Source organism: Spermophilus citellus, assembly GCF_964194105.1.
Source record: "Spermophilus citellus genome assembly, chromosome: 16".
In the NCBI taxonomy this organism is placed as follows: Eukaryota; Metazoa; Chordata; class Mammalia; order Rodentia; family Sciuridae; genus Spermophilus; species Spermophilus citellus.
In genome coordinates this window covers 6,941,211-6,953,892 of record NC_138196.1, presented here as the reverse complement: position 1 = coordinate 6,953,892, position 12,682 = coordinate 6,941,211, and the positions used below count along the sequence as shown (strand labels likewise).

Sequence of the window (12,682 nt, the reverse complement as noted above, 5' to 3'; positions counted from 1 at the left end):
ATTTGACACTGCATCCAGGCTTTGGCCAATTTCTGCTATAAAAGGAGACATAAACATGGAATTAGGCTCCAGTTTTTTTCTTCAGTTTCTCAACTGTGTAGGAAAGGGCTGAGATGGTGTTTAGAAGTTTATATAATAGTATATTTGGAAGATAGACAATTTTACAGTGGTTAGGGTGTAAGGAGGCCTGACTACTGTTAGCAAGGATTTGGTCTATGAAAGATATAAAGCTTAAAATGAGTTTGAAAGAAGAATTTAAATAACAAGTGTTTGTGTGTGAGTATGTGTGATTCAACTTGTAAGGTCCTCATGTATGCTAGGCAAGTGCTGGGGTCACAGCCCAGCCCACAAGTGTTTTTAAAGTATTTATTTATTTATTTATTTATTTATATGAGGTGCTGAGAATTGAACTCACCTCAGACATTCTAGACAAAGACTCTACCACTGAGCTACAACCTCAGCTGTACAACTTACTCCCCCCTCATAGACCTTTATTTATTTATTTATCTATCTATCTATTTATTTATTTATTATGTGGTTCTGAAGATGGAACCCAGTGTCTCATGCATGCTAGGCAAGTGCTTTACTATGGAGCCACAAATGCAGCCTGGACTACTCTTTTTTTTTTTTTTTAAGAGAGAGAGAGAGAGAGAGAGAATTTATTAACATTTATTTTTTTAGTTCTCGGCGTACACAACATCTTTGTATGTGGTGCTGAGGATCGAACCCGGGCCGCACGCATGCCAGGCGAGCGCGCTACCGCTTGAGCCACATCCCCAGCCCCACAACTTACTCTTAAGGTCAGGGGAAAGCTGAGAAAAACAGGATTCTAGCCCATCCAGGCCCCTCCCTTCGCCCGCCGGACCCCGCCCAGCCGGGCGCTGGCGGGCGGCGTCGCCTTTAAGAGCTCCCCGGTGTTTTGGGGGCCGCGGGCCGGGCGCGCTGACCTGGTGCGCATGTCCTGGGCGGTGACGCCAGCGCCGGGCTCCATGTGTGCGGCCGAGGGGCGCATTATCTGGCCGGGGGGCGGGCGGGCGGCCCCACTGGCGTAGCGAACACGCACGGCCGGGCACCCCCGGCCCCTCCGCCGCCCGGCCCCGCGGGCGACCCTGGACCCGAAGCCCCGCGAACCCGCGCTTTGCCCTAGGGCCCGGCTGATCCGCGGCCCGGTAAGTTCCGGACCAAACTTGGCTGGGGGCGGGGGCCAGAGATGGGTGCGGGTACGCGTTGGAGACTGGAGCGGCGTAGGCGGCGCGGACCAGTCAGGGTCCTAGGGTCTTGGGGTCAGTGGGGGACCCCCAGGTGAGCGTGGAAAAGTGAGAGCAAGCGAGTTCTACTTCTTGTATTCCGGGAGCGTCTTTCTTGTGTTGCCCCAGAAAGTTCCCGGCTCCGACGCCGCCCGGGCACGTGGGGGCCTGGCGGGGCGGGGGTCCCGGAAAGTCGCAGCGTCTCCCGGCTTCCTCCTGCGCTTCCTCCGGGGCCAGGGAGGGGCCGGGCCGCGAGGCGCCGCTTCGGAGCAGTCGGGACGAGTGAGGGGGGGCGGCGGGCGGGTGGCACGTGGGCGCGCGGGGCGGGGGTCCCAGGCGGGCCGGCTGCGGCGCTGAACCCCGCGGCGGTGGCGGCGGCGACGGATCCCGTGTCAGAATAAGAGTCCCCGCGCGCCCACGCCTGCAGGGCCGGCCCTCCCCCCGCCCTTCCCTTGCTCGCGCCCTTCCTGCTTGACCCCCGGGAGCCGCGGGACCCTTCCCCCTCCCTGGGCTTCATCTTTTTTCAAGGCCCTACACTTTAAATTTGCCTCACCATCTAGGAGATGGCTCTATTGATTTCTTTCTTTCCCACCTGGAATGGGTTGGCATCAGTGACTAGACAGCAGCAGCTGGCCTTTTAAAGGGATTATTGCCAAGAATCGGAATTGATCACTTCAACAAGGAAAGGCTTATAGGCAGGGCCGCAGCGACAATCGGACACTTGGGTTGTGCACACACAGACTAAGAAAGGAGTGGGGATCCCTCCCTTAGGAACTGAATGACAACCCTTGAATGCATGTTTCTGCCCTGCCTTGGGAATTTTGCAGAGTGCTTAATTTTGAATAACTTGACCCAGAATCTTTAGGTCTGTAGTTCATCCTTATCTTAAGAGCTTTGGATTCTTTGGAACAAAGTCCGGGTGAGTCACCTGAGCTTTGAATTTTTCTTTTCCATACCCATTTACTTCTTTCATTTTTCTTGGAGTACACAGCGCTCCTTACATCTCTGGTTCTGTGTGCCCATTCACACAGTGACACCTCCTGGTTACAGTAGCACAGAGAAACCAAGGGACAGACAGTCCTCTGTGCTGTTGTCTCAGCCTTGGACTTATCCTGTTCTATTGATGTACTTTTTCTTTGGTAGTAGTTACAAGTTTTCTTTTAAGCTAGATTACATGAAGAATGCTTGCTGGCAGCAGTTTGTTAATACATGCTAGTATCAGTAGCTTGTTGGACCTGACTGCAAGCTTTGGAGGAGGGCTCATTCTCTGATTGGCCCCCAGATTTGAGTGCCTACTGTCTGCTAAGTCTACCACAGACATATTTGGTGCCTATAATGATCCTGTGTTTGGTGGTATAATCTCCACTTTATAGGTGAGAAAATTGGGACTCTTAAGAGGCCCAAGGTTGGTGAGTAGGGGGGCAAAGCAGGGTTTGAACTTTGGCTTGGAGCTCTAGAGCCCATGAATGTTGCTGTGTTCAAGCCCACTGCATGCCATTTCCCAGGAGCTCCTGAAATTAGATGAGGCAGTTTTCTTATCTAGGCTCCTGTGCATCTCTGCATGGAAATGGGAGATGATCTGGTGGTGTGGGGACACCATTGTAGTCCTGCTTTGTCCTTGGAAAACAGAAATGTCTGTTCTGCTGCCTTTAAGGAGTGGAAACATGGAGTTACTTCTTTGAATTTCACTTCGTAGGTTTTGGAGTTAGAGAAAGTTGGTTATTTTCTAGAGGAAGCAGTTTAGAGTGTGGGAATTTTGAGAATAATTTTCTAGACTCTTCTCTCTTCACTTACTAACTCCCTGCTTCATCTTTTATTCCTTATTTGTTCTCTAAAGTTCTTTAAATTTTTTTTTTAGTTATGGTTGGACACATACTTTTATTTCATTTTATGTGCTGCTGAGGGTCAAACCCAGCACCCCACCTTTGCTAGGTGAGCTCTCTATCGCTGAGCCACAACCTCAGCCCCTAAAGTTCTGAAGCTGGTATTTACAAGGATTGCTTTTCATCTTGGAAGTAGATAAGAAAATGGGAAGATTTGTGTATTATTGATATGCGTACATTGTTATTTCCACTTAGATTACATCATTTTTTCTAGTGTCAGGTCATCTCTAATAATGCAGTATCATTTGGCAGATCCTGCAATCTTATATTTTGAAAATGAGGGGGAAAATGCTACACGGGAAGGAAAAAAATCTTGGAAGGACTTGTACAAAAAGTGGATTAGGATTAGCAGGAGTTCTCCCTGACTTAAAATTTTGGGGGGGTATTTCTATTTTTTTTTTTGTGTATGTGTGTTTAATAAACATTTTTGAGTAACGAAACACATTTTAAAGACTTAAATTCTTAACTTTTTGGTAGCTTCTCTGACTTGTTTTGCATCACTTATTTTATGAATTTTTGGCATTCCAATAAGTGATTTGTGGATTTATTCAATGCATATTGGCATACATACTGTGCCTCTGGCGCTGTGCAAAGAATCCCTGCTTGGTGGAGTTCACAGTGAGACTAGTGGGTGAGGAATAGTAATTCATCTTATAAACATGGGGAAACTTACAGGGGCCAAAGAGAGGAGGACACTGTGACTTTCTCATAGGAGTGTCACAGGATGAGGGGAGGTTAAGTAGGTAAAGAGTAAGAGAGAAGAGTTTCTGGCAGGAGAGTGCTTGACTTGAAGGAAGATTGTTGAGTTGGAGCAGAGAGAGACATAAGAGAATAGATGGGCAGGCTGGAGGCCAGGTGGGCAGACTGCTGGGTCTCCCTAGGATGAGATAGTGTCTAGGATTTCCCCTGAGAGTAGTGGGACCTCATGGAAGGGGATAGGACAAGGAAGGGGCAGGTGGGGTTAAGCTTAAATCCAGGACTTCTTTGGGTCTTTGCAGAGGATTGAAGGATGCCTCTAAAGGATATATAGGTGGGGAAACCGTGAAAACCATTTTGAAGCGTTGATTTTTTTTTTAAATTACTTGTTCTCTTGGGAAAAAAATTAAGATCAACTTAACAGAGTCTTGGATATGGATATGTCAATTCCCAACAGGCAAAATGTAGTGGTCCTTACCAGTGAATTCAGTTAATTAATAATAATAATAATAATAATAATAATAATAATAATAATGTTGTTAATGTTAAGTGAATTCAGTTAATCAGCATACATTAACATCTGAAAGCATGGGCACCTCATTATGCTTGCCTGGAGAAGTCAGTACCTGCTTGGACTCCTGGTGTTCCTGTGCCATCAAGTGGAATAGGCAGGGCTATTTTTTCTACACCTTTCTCTCTCCTGATAATTGAGTTAATTTATGCACATTGTAGAAAACTGGGAAGATTGTGTACTAGGCTAGTAGGTGAATTCTTCAGGAGAAAGCTGTTCTGGAGTAATTGAGCATCATGGGAGATTTCCTCCTACCCATCTTGTCTTGGGGTTGGGAAGTGCTAAGGAACCAGAAGAACAAGTTGTCAGTGTCATAGTTTGAGGCTTACAGAACTATGTTGCCTATTAAGTGTGGTCATTAGAATGGATGCTCATGAGTTATCTGAATTGTTTCAGAAGGTAACTGAGTCTGGCCTCAGATTGCCATTCTTTTCAGGTAATGAAACTTATTTTATGTGCTAACTGCAAAACTACCTCTCTGAATTGAATTAGAAAGGCAATGTGTTAAGATTGGCATTAAAAAGTAAGGGGTCTTGAATTAATTAATTAATTACAATGAGAAAGTCGGGAGACTGGTGTTCTCAAAAACCAAAATCCTGACTGAGGACAGATCCTACCTGCTTGTAGATTCCCACAAACAGAGATCTCGGACTTTTTAGTAGAGAGAATGTCTTTGGCCCATCCCCCACCCTGTGCTTTCCAGGCTGTATTTGTGACCTCTTTTTGACTGATGAAAATGTAGGTTAGTCTTTTAGAAGACAAAGGAACTTATTCGAATAGAGTACCTGCAGGTAGCCTCAGGAATTGACTGGGAATTCTCAGAAACCTTCCAGGGTTTGGGTAAAGGGCTTCAGTCTCAAGGTCCCCAGATTGTCACAGCCAGGACTACTTGTAGTTTCTCCATGTACTATACTCATGTTCTCTCTCTTCACCTTCCTAAAGGTATCCTGTGTTTCATGGGTGACTTGTTTCCTGTTCTGATTCCTGGTTCTCTTAGGTTCTTTAATATAAAAGGGCTGAAGATATGATATCTATGTGTGAAGAATAGAGAACCACATCTGAGACAGGATAGTTAGGATGTGCTGGCTAGAGATGGGAAGAGCCCAAGTGGGGGCTACCAGTAGGTTAAGGTAGGAGTTACAGCCGAGAGGTTTGAGGTTGTAAGACCTTGAGGCTACTTATCTTCAAAGAGAGACAGGTGGAGCTATGAGCTGGGGGAGGGGAGGGGAGGTTCTGGCTTTGTGGGATTACAGAGAAAGTCTACTTGTTTGAGGGATTTGTTGGAGAATCCTTTTGTCCTTCTTGCAGTTCTCTCTGGACCTGGTATTGCCTGGCTTGCCTTACTGGTCAGACCTTTCTGTTTGAATTTGAAACTTAACTCAGCCCAAATCAGGTGGTGCCTTTGAGTACACTTAAAGAATACTGCTACATTATAGTGTGGCAGCTCCTCCTGTGCCAGGGAGCAGCCTCCAGTCCAGTGCTGCCTACTGTTTGCCAGGTGAGGCTGTGGTCCTATTAGTGAACAGCAGGTTCCTGCAGGAGTCTTTCTTGACTCTGGTTTAGCCTCCCCCTGCCTGGGTGTGAACTTCTCAGACTACTTTCTAGCAATTCACCTCTGCCCTTTGATTTCTATTTCTGAGGGTGGATGGTGTTTACTGTCTACTTTTGGAGGCTGTGTAGGGAGTGAGGTAGCAAATGCAAATGGTCTACCCCTGTGCCTAATGTGTTTCAAAGGTGGGAGTTAATGGTGTCTGCTATTATGGCCAGAATGGATGAGCCATAGCCCAAAAAGCATTAACAACTACTGCACTTCTTGTGCGTGAAGCATCTCCATATTCATAGAACTGTCTGCTGTGTGTCCTTTGGAGGCTTACCTCAACTTTGTGCCATAGCCTGTACCTACATTCCAGATGGAAGATGGCAAAGTCCCCTTCAAGGAAACACTTGCAAGTGTCATTTTACCATTATTCTGCAGTTGAGACTTGGCTTCACCTTTTCTGATTTCAAACTGTATATGTTTTCCTCTAGTCTCAGGGTTCCCCTAGTGACATCAAATGGCTGGGTTGGTTGTGTCCCACCAAGGAAAGGAGGTAGCCTCTTTCCTGGCTCTGTGCCTACCAAACCCAGCATCCTGACTTTCAGGGACAGTCTTTCTGTCTGTTAAATGGGAAGTTGTTTGCCAGGAAGATCTGTCATGGGATCCTGCCTTTAGGAGCCAAGAGGGGCCCCTGCCCCCCTGATTTTATCACTGCAGAGACTCTGGCCAGGGTTTGAAGTAGGTTGTTGGTTGTGCATTTGTGACAACTGGGAAAGTCAAGGCCCATCTTGTCCTTCTTCTGGACTTCCCTTTTAGACTTAACAGCTCCCTAGCCAGCTTGGGAGTCCGACAGATCTGACTTTGCCACTGAATGCTTTCATATCTCTCTTCAACTTTAGTTGGCTCACCTGGCTCACTAGGCCTCAGCTTTTGCATGAGTTCATAGAACAGCATCTTTGCCTTCATAGGATAGCTATGAGGACAAGTGGAAAATGTTTGCAAGTTGTTGGAGTGTCCCAACCTTTGCTTCTCGATTCATCGTGAAGCCAAAGTTCCTTCTCCCCGCAAATGACAACTACACAGCTATCCCCTAGTCTTACATCTCAGTTATCATGCATGCGCAGTGAAACATTGAAGAGCTAGGTTTTCTTTATTTCTTTCTTTTTTTTTTTGGTACAGGGGATTAAACCCAGGTGCACTCTTATCGGTTAACTGCATTTCCCAGCTCTTTTTTTTTTTTTTAATTTTGATTTTGAGAGAGGGCCTTGCTAAGTTGCCCAGCCTGGCTTCAAATTTGTGATCATCCTGTCTCAGCTTCTTGAGTAACTGAAATTATAGGCACAGAACAAATGTGCCTGGCTAGATTTTCTTTATAACAACATCCCACTGCAAGCTAGCAATTTGGGGGTCTTTGGAGCTCACTGTAAGGGATTCTCACCTAAAATATCATCAGATTGTCTGGAAGGAAAGAAAAAAATCCTTGTGACCCTAAACTTGTGCATCTACTCTCATTTCCTCCAGTCACAACTGTTTTGTCAGGGGCTGTTAAATTAGATTGAACACATTCTTAACCTTAGAGGTGGTTGATCACCATGACCTTGGAGGTGAGCAGATTTCAGGCCAGTGTTTTCTGTCACTTGAGTTTCTAGTTGTAGAGTTTCATAGTAGCGACAACAGACTTAGTTTTTTCTTTTTTGTACCAGGGGGTGAACCTAGGGACACTTAACCATGAAGCCACATCTCTACCCTTATCTGTCTGTCTATCTGTCTATCTATCTGTTTATTTTTAGTTGTAGTTAGACACAATACCTTTATTTTTATGTGGTGCTGAGGATCAAACCCAGGACCTCACATGTGCTAGCCGAGTGCTCTCACTGAGCCACTATCCCAGCCCCCCCCCCCCTTATTTATTTTTTATTTTGGGACAGACCCTAATATGCTTAGTTGAAGAGGCTGGCTTTGAACTTGCCATCCTCCTGCCTCAACCTCCCCAGCCACTGGGATTACAGGTGTGCGCCACCATGCCTGGCTAGACTTTTAGTTTTCTTATGTGTTTTGTACAGGCTCACCCTGCCGGCAAGTTCTGGAAACTTTGGTGTAGCCACTCTCCATTTGTATCTGTAGAGGAAATAACATTTTTCAGTGGTGAAGCCTGATGATTTGAGAAAAAAGAGCAGCAGACTGAATTCTTGTTTTGAAAGCATTGATTGAATCACTTGGCCTGTGATGTTTTCAGGACTTGATGGAATACCTGTACTTCATTTTCTGTTTAATACCATATCCCTGGGCTTGTTAAGGGTTAATGCCAACCCCCTTCAATGGTAATTTTTTTTTCAGAGGATGCTAAGACTTCCACTTTGGGATTTGATTACATTCACTAGAACCTTTTTGGTGAACTAATCATCCCAGTAGTTTGTATGTTGGTCATCTCTGTCTCCTGCCTCCCTTCCTCAAACCTGTAGTGAAATTCTTTTTTTTTTAATAGTTGTAGATGGATGCAATACCTACCTACCTTCCTTTCTTTCTGAGCTACAACCCCAGCCCTGTAGTGAAGTTCTGTTGAGTCTTTTTGTCTCATTTACAACAGTACAGTGTTATTTCCTGATGCTAAATTCTGGGGAAAAGATTGAGAGTCTTAGATGTTAGTCATAGAAGGATCCAGGTCTGGTGGGTTTTTTTTTTTTTTGTACTGGGGATTGAACCCAGGGACGCCTTAGTTACATTTCTAGCCCTTATTCACTTTTGGTCTCACTAAGTTGCTTAGGGCCATGCTGAATTGTTGAGGTTGGCTTAAAATTCCTCTCCTGCCTCAGCCTCATAAGTTGCTGGGATTATAGGAATGCACTAGAGTGCCTGATCCAGGTTTGCTTTTGAAGTTGTCTTGGTATTAATGTACTGAGTATGGATTGTAGTGTCTTTGTAGCCTTACTGTCAATTTGTATTTGTCAAGCCATAGCATTAGAAATGTAACTATATACGGTAGTTGGGCAGCAGACAAATCTAGGATTCACCTGGGACTTGCTTCTTCTGTGCGCCTTGTTCTGCTGAACTCAACACCTGGCACATGAACTTCAATCTGAGCCACATAACTCCTTCGTGTTACTGAGTGTGACTTGGAGCCCAAGTGGAAGAGTGGCCTGCCCAATATTGACTTGAAGGAACAAGAACATAACTCTGTTTCTGGAGCTTTCCTAGTCTTTCTGATCTCCATGTTCTTATTGATTTCTTCATGACTTTGTTAATTTTGTTTTGTTTTAGTTTCCTTACTTAATTTACGGAGGTCCATTGGCCACTTTCCTTCCTTGGGGCCTTCTCTTTTTTTGAGCCCTGAGGTTATCAAGGGTGTCTAAGGTGAGAATGGGACAGGATGTGGAGAGGAAGAACTGACTGAGGACTGTCTTTGAAAAATAAAAGTGTAGGGCTGGGCTCTAGCTTAGTGATAGAGCACTTGCTTAGCATGTGAGAGGCCCCCAGCACCACAAAAAACAGAACCAAAAAGACCAGCAGGGTTTTCTGTTCTGGAATAGAGTGGGTGATCGTTTTAAATTTTAAAAGCATAAAACTGCTTTTCTCTCTCTATTACTTAAAAAGTAATTGCTCTTGTAGACGTCCTTCAGGTGATATGTGGGTGACCATTTTAAGATCCAACAGCATTTCATTGAAGTTGGCAGGGAGCGGACCACATATCAGATCCCATACTGGGCTTCCATGGTCAACTGTGCAAGTCCAGGGCAGGAATGAGGCCTTTACATTTTGCTAAGGATACTGGCTGCTAAAAACATTAAGGGGAATTATTTTTCATATACCACTTATTTATTTATTCTTTTGTTTATTTTATAAGTTGTTAAATATTTATATGTGGTGCTGAGAATCGAACCCAGTGCCTCACACTTGTCAGGCAAGTGTACTACTGCTGAGCCCTAGCCCCTTGCGTACCCTTTATATGTGGAAGAGTCTTTTCTGACTGCTGGTGTGGTTTTAACAGTATCACAGGACAACTGGTTAAGGGGATTGAATCGATTTTATTCAGAGAAGGTGTGGGGTGGTGGAAGGTTTTAGAGGACTATTGGGAATTCAGGCTTTCTTGGCTCAGAATTGGAAGGGTGGCCTTTCGTGCTGCTAGCACTGTTGAGCACAGGCTTGCTCTCATACCCTTGGAGAGTATGGAAGGGGTTCCTTTTTCTAGAAATAAGGCCAGGTGACCATGCCACAAAGGGCAGCAAAAGTGGATGGGTGGCTATTTGGGGAAGGAGCTCAGTATTGAGTGAGCAGCTCAGAGACTTACTTACACCCACCTTCTGTGAAGTTTAAGGTAATGGGAGCTCATCCACTCTGTTGCTTTCGTTTATTGCAGAAGGGAAAAGGAAACAAAAATTGCTTAGAAAAATTAGTGTGACTTCCATCTGTTCAACTCCTGAGTCTGTGAACCACTTACTATTAACTTTTTTTTTGGTATTGATGATTGAATCCAGGGGTGCTTTACCACTGAGCTACATTCCTAGTCCTTTTTATTTTTTGAGACAGTGTCTTGCTAAGTTGCTGAGGCTGACCTGTACTTGGGATCCTCCTGCCTCAGCCTCCTGAGTCTCTGGGATAGAGGCATATGCTACTGCACCTGGCTCATTGTTTTTAATTTTTTTTTCAGTGCTGTGGATATAATTCAGAGCCTTGTTTGTGCTATGCAAGCCTTCTACCACTGTGTTTACATACCCATATGGTTTAAGTTATTTCAAAAAGTGAATTTACTGATGTTTAAGAGCCTATGCTATAAAGCTTAAATGAAGTGAGGATTTCCTTCCCATAGGAATAAAAATAACTTAATAAAACCAGCTCAAGAAGGGGGGGGGAAGAGCCTATGCTATACCAGTAGGTGCCCCAAAGAGTGAAATGCAGCCCAAATGTTGCATCACCACACTATGAAATGACCAAAGTAGGAGATATGTTATTAGCAGTGGGATTCTTTAAGCAGAACTTTTTAGCTGGTGGGCTAGGATGGGTGATAGAAATGTAGAGATGTCTTTGTGGCCAGGTAGCCTCAGTCCTCAGCTCTTCAGGCTATAACTAGCATTGTTTTACTCCAGTGTGTGCTATACAAATTGGATTTATTATTATTATTATTATTATTATTATTATTATTAGTATTAGTATTTGGTGTTGTATCGAGGGCCTTGCACATCCTGGACAAGTGCTTTACACTGAGCTGCCCTTCTAACCTTTTATTTATGTCTCACTAAGTTTCTCAAGTTGGCCTTAAATTTGCCATCCTCCTGCCTCAGCCTCCTGATTAGCTGGGATTACTAGCTACTGGTAGTTGTGCACTACCATGCCTGGCTCAAACAGGGTTTTTGTTAGATGCCACCCCATGCCATGAAAAAGATGGGACATCTGCTCCAATTCTCCCACCCGGACCCTCTACCCCCATCCCCCACCCCTTCTCCCATTCACTATTGTGAGGAGATGTGGTTGGTCTCAGGTCATTTATTGTAGAGATGTCCAAGGACACTTTACCCTCCTGGACCCCAGGATTTTTGAAAAATTTTACTGGGAAATAAAGTTGGAAACCATAAGTTTTTCTAATTATTGTCAGTGATCTAAAATAGGAGTCTGTTTATACTTTATCCTAAAAAGCAGGGAGAACCCACAAGGGTTTCTGAGCAGGAGTGTTGACTCACATTAGGTGGGGAGGCCAGTTGGGGAGAGAAAAGGCCATTTACAAAAGGTGGACATGAATTGATATAGCTTTGGATTTGCCTGACAGGAAATAAAAGGCAGGGACAGGTGCCAGAGACACTGCAGGAAGATTGGGTGAGGATTAAGTGGATACCAGGGCCTGAAGACAATTCATCTGTCCATTGGACAACTGTTGGAAGTTCCTTCCCTGCTCAGTCTTTTGAGCCTCTGGAGGTGATGACTGAGATGGCCCATTCTTGGCCCTTGGAGGTTTTATAGTTCTGGTGGGGAGGGTTGGAGATGGGGCAGGGTACCATGAAGCGGGTGACTGGAGTACCCTGAGAAAGAGGAAGGGCAACAGTGAAGTAACAATGACAGGATGGAAGTTTGAGGTCCCAGAACTTAACCTAGCCTGAGAAAGAGATTTCTAGCATTTTAGGAGTCCAGGAAAGTCTCATTATGATCCCAGAGCCCTGGGATCTGATTGCAAACCCGCATTTTCTGGATTATGAGCATTTTCCAGCTTGAAGTTTTAGACATTTTTCCAAGAAGACCCAGGGTGATTAAGATACATCTCTGAAATAGCCACATGAATTATTCTAACAGCTGCTGCTTGCTGGTTTTAGGAAGCTAATTGTTTCATGCATTGCTCAAATGTTTTCACGTGCTGGCTCTTCTGGCAGAGTTGGTATTCCATTGAGAGTGGGGAGGGGTTGTGGCCACAGGAAAGGTAGGAGTCTTGGAGATTTGGGCATTTGTATAAAAAGATTTAGCATCTGGCTGATGATCACCAAGTCCTTGTTGGGGTCCTGATTGGGGAGCTTAGGGATGGAAGTAAGGGATCAGATGGTTTAGGTGGGAATGTCATCATCTACTTTGAGAGGCCCTCCTAGTTGGGTCTGGGTTGTCCCCCAGATCTCATGTCCTTTGTCATCTTCAAAATCCCCTTGCTTCTATGTCAGTGGCTAGAAGACCTGTCCTCTGCCCTGTGGTCTGTCTACCCTGCTCATTGTCTCTTGTGGATGGATGCTTAGTGCTGTCCTGGTGGTAGGGCGAAGAGGGGCCCTGGTTTGTTCCT

The 12,682-nt window shown here is 45.0% G+C and overlaps 1 long non-coding RNA gene across 1 annotated transcript in view; it reads left to right on the top strand.

Annotated features, from left to right (window-relative positions):
* The first annotated feature begins 1,037 nt into the window (after positions 1-1,037).
* LOC308634915 overlaps positions 1,038-12,682 on the top strand; it is a 97,258-nt gene continuing 85,613 nt past the window's right edge. The window contains exon 1 of the long non-coding RNA XR_014019107.1: positions 1,038-1,169. This is a non-coding gene — a long non-coding RNA (uncharacterized lncRNA). The remainder of the gene's footprint in view (positions 1,170-12,682) is intronic.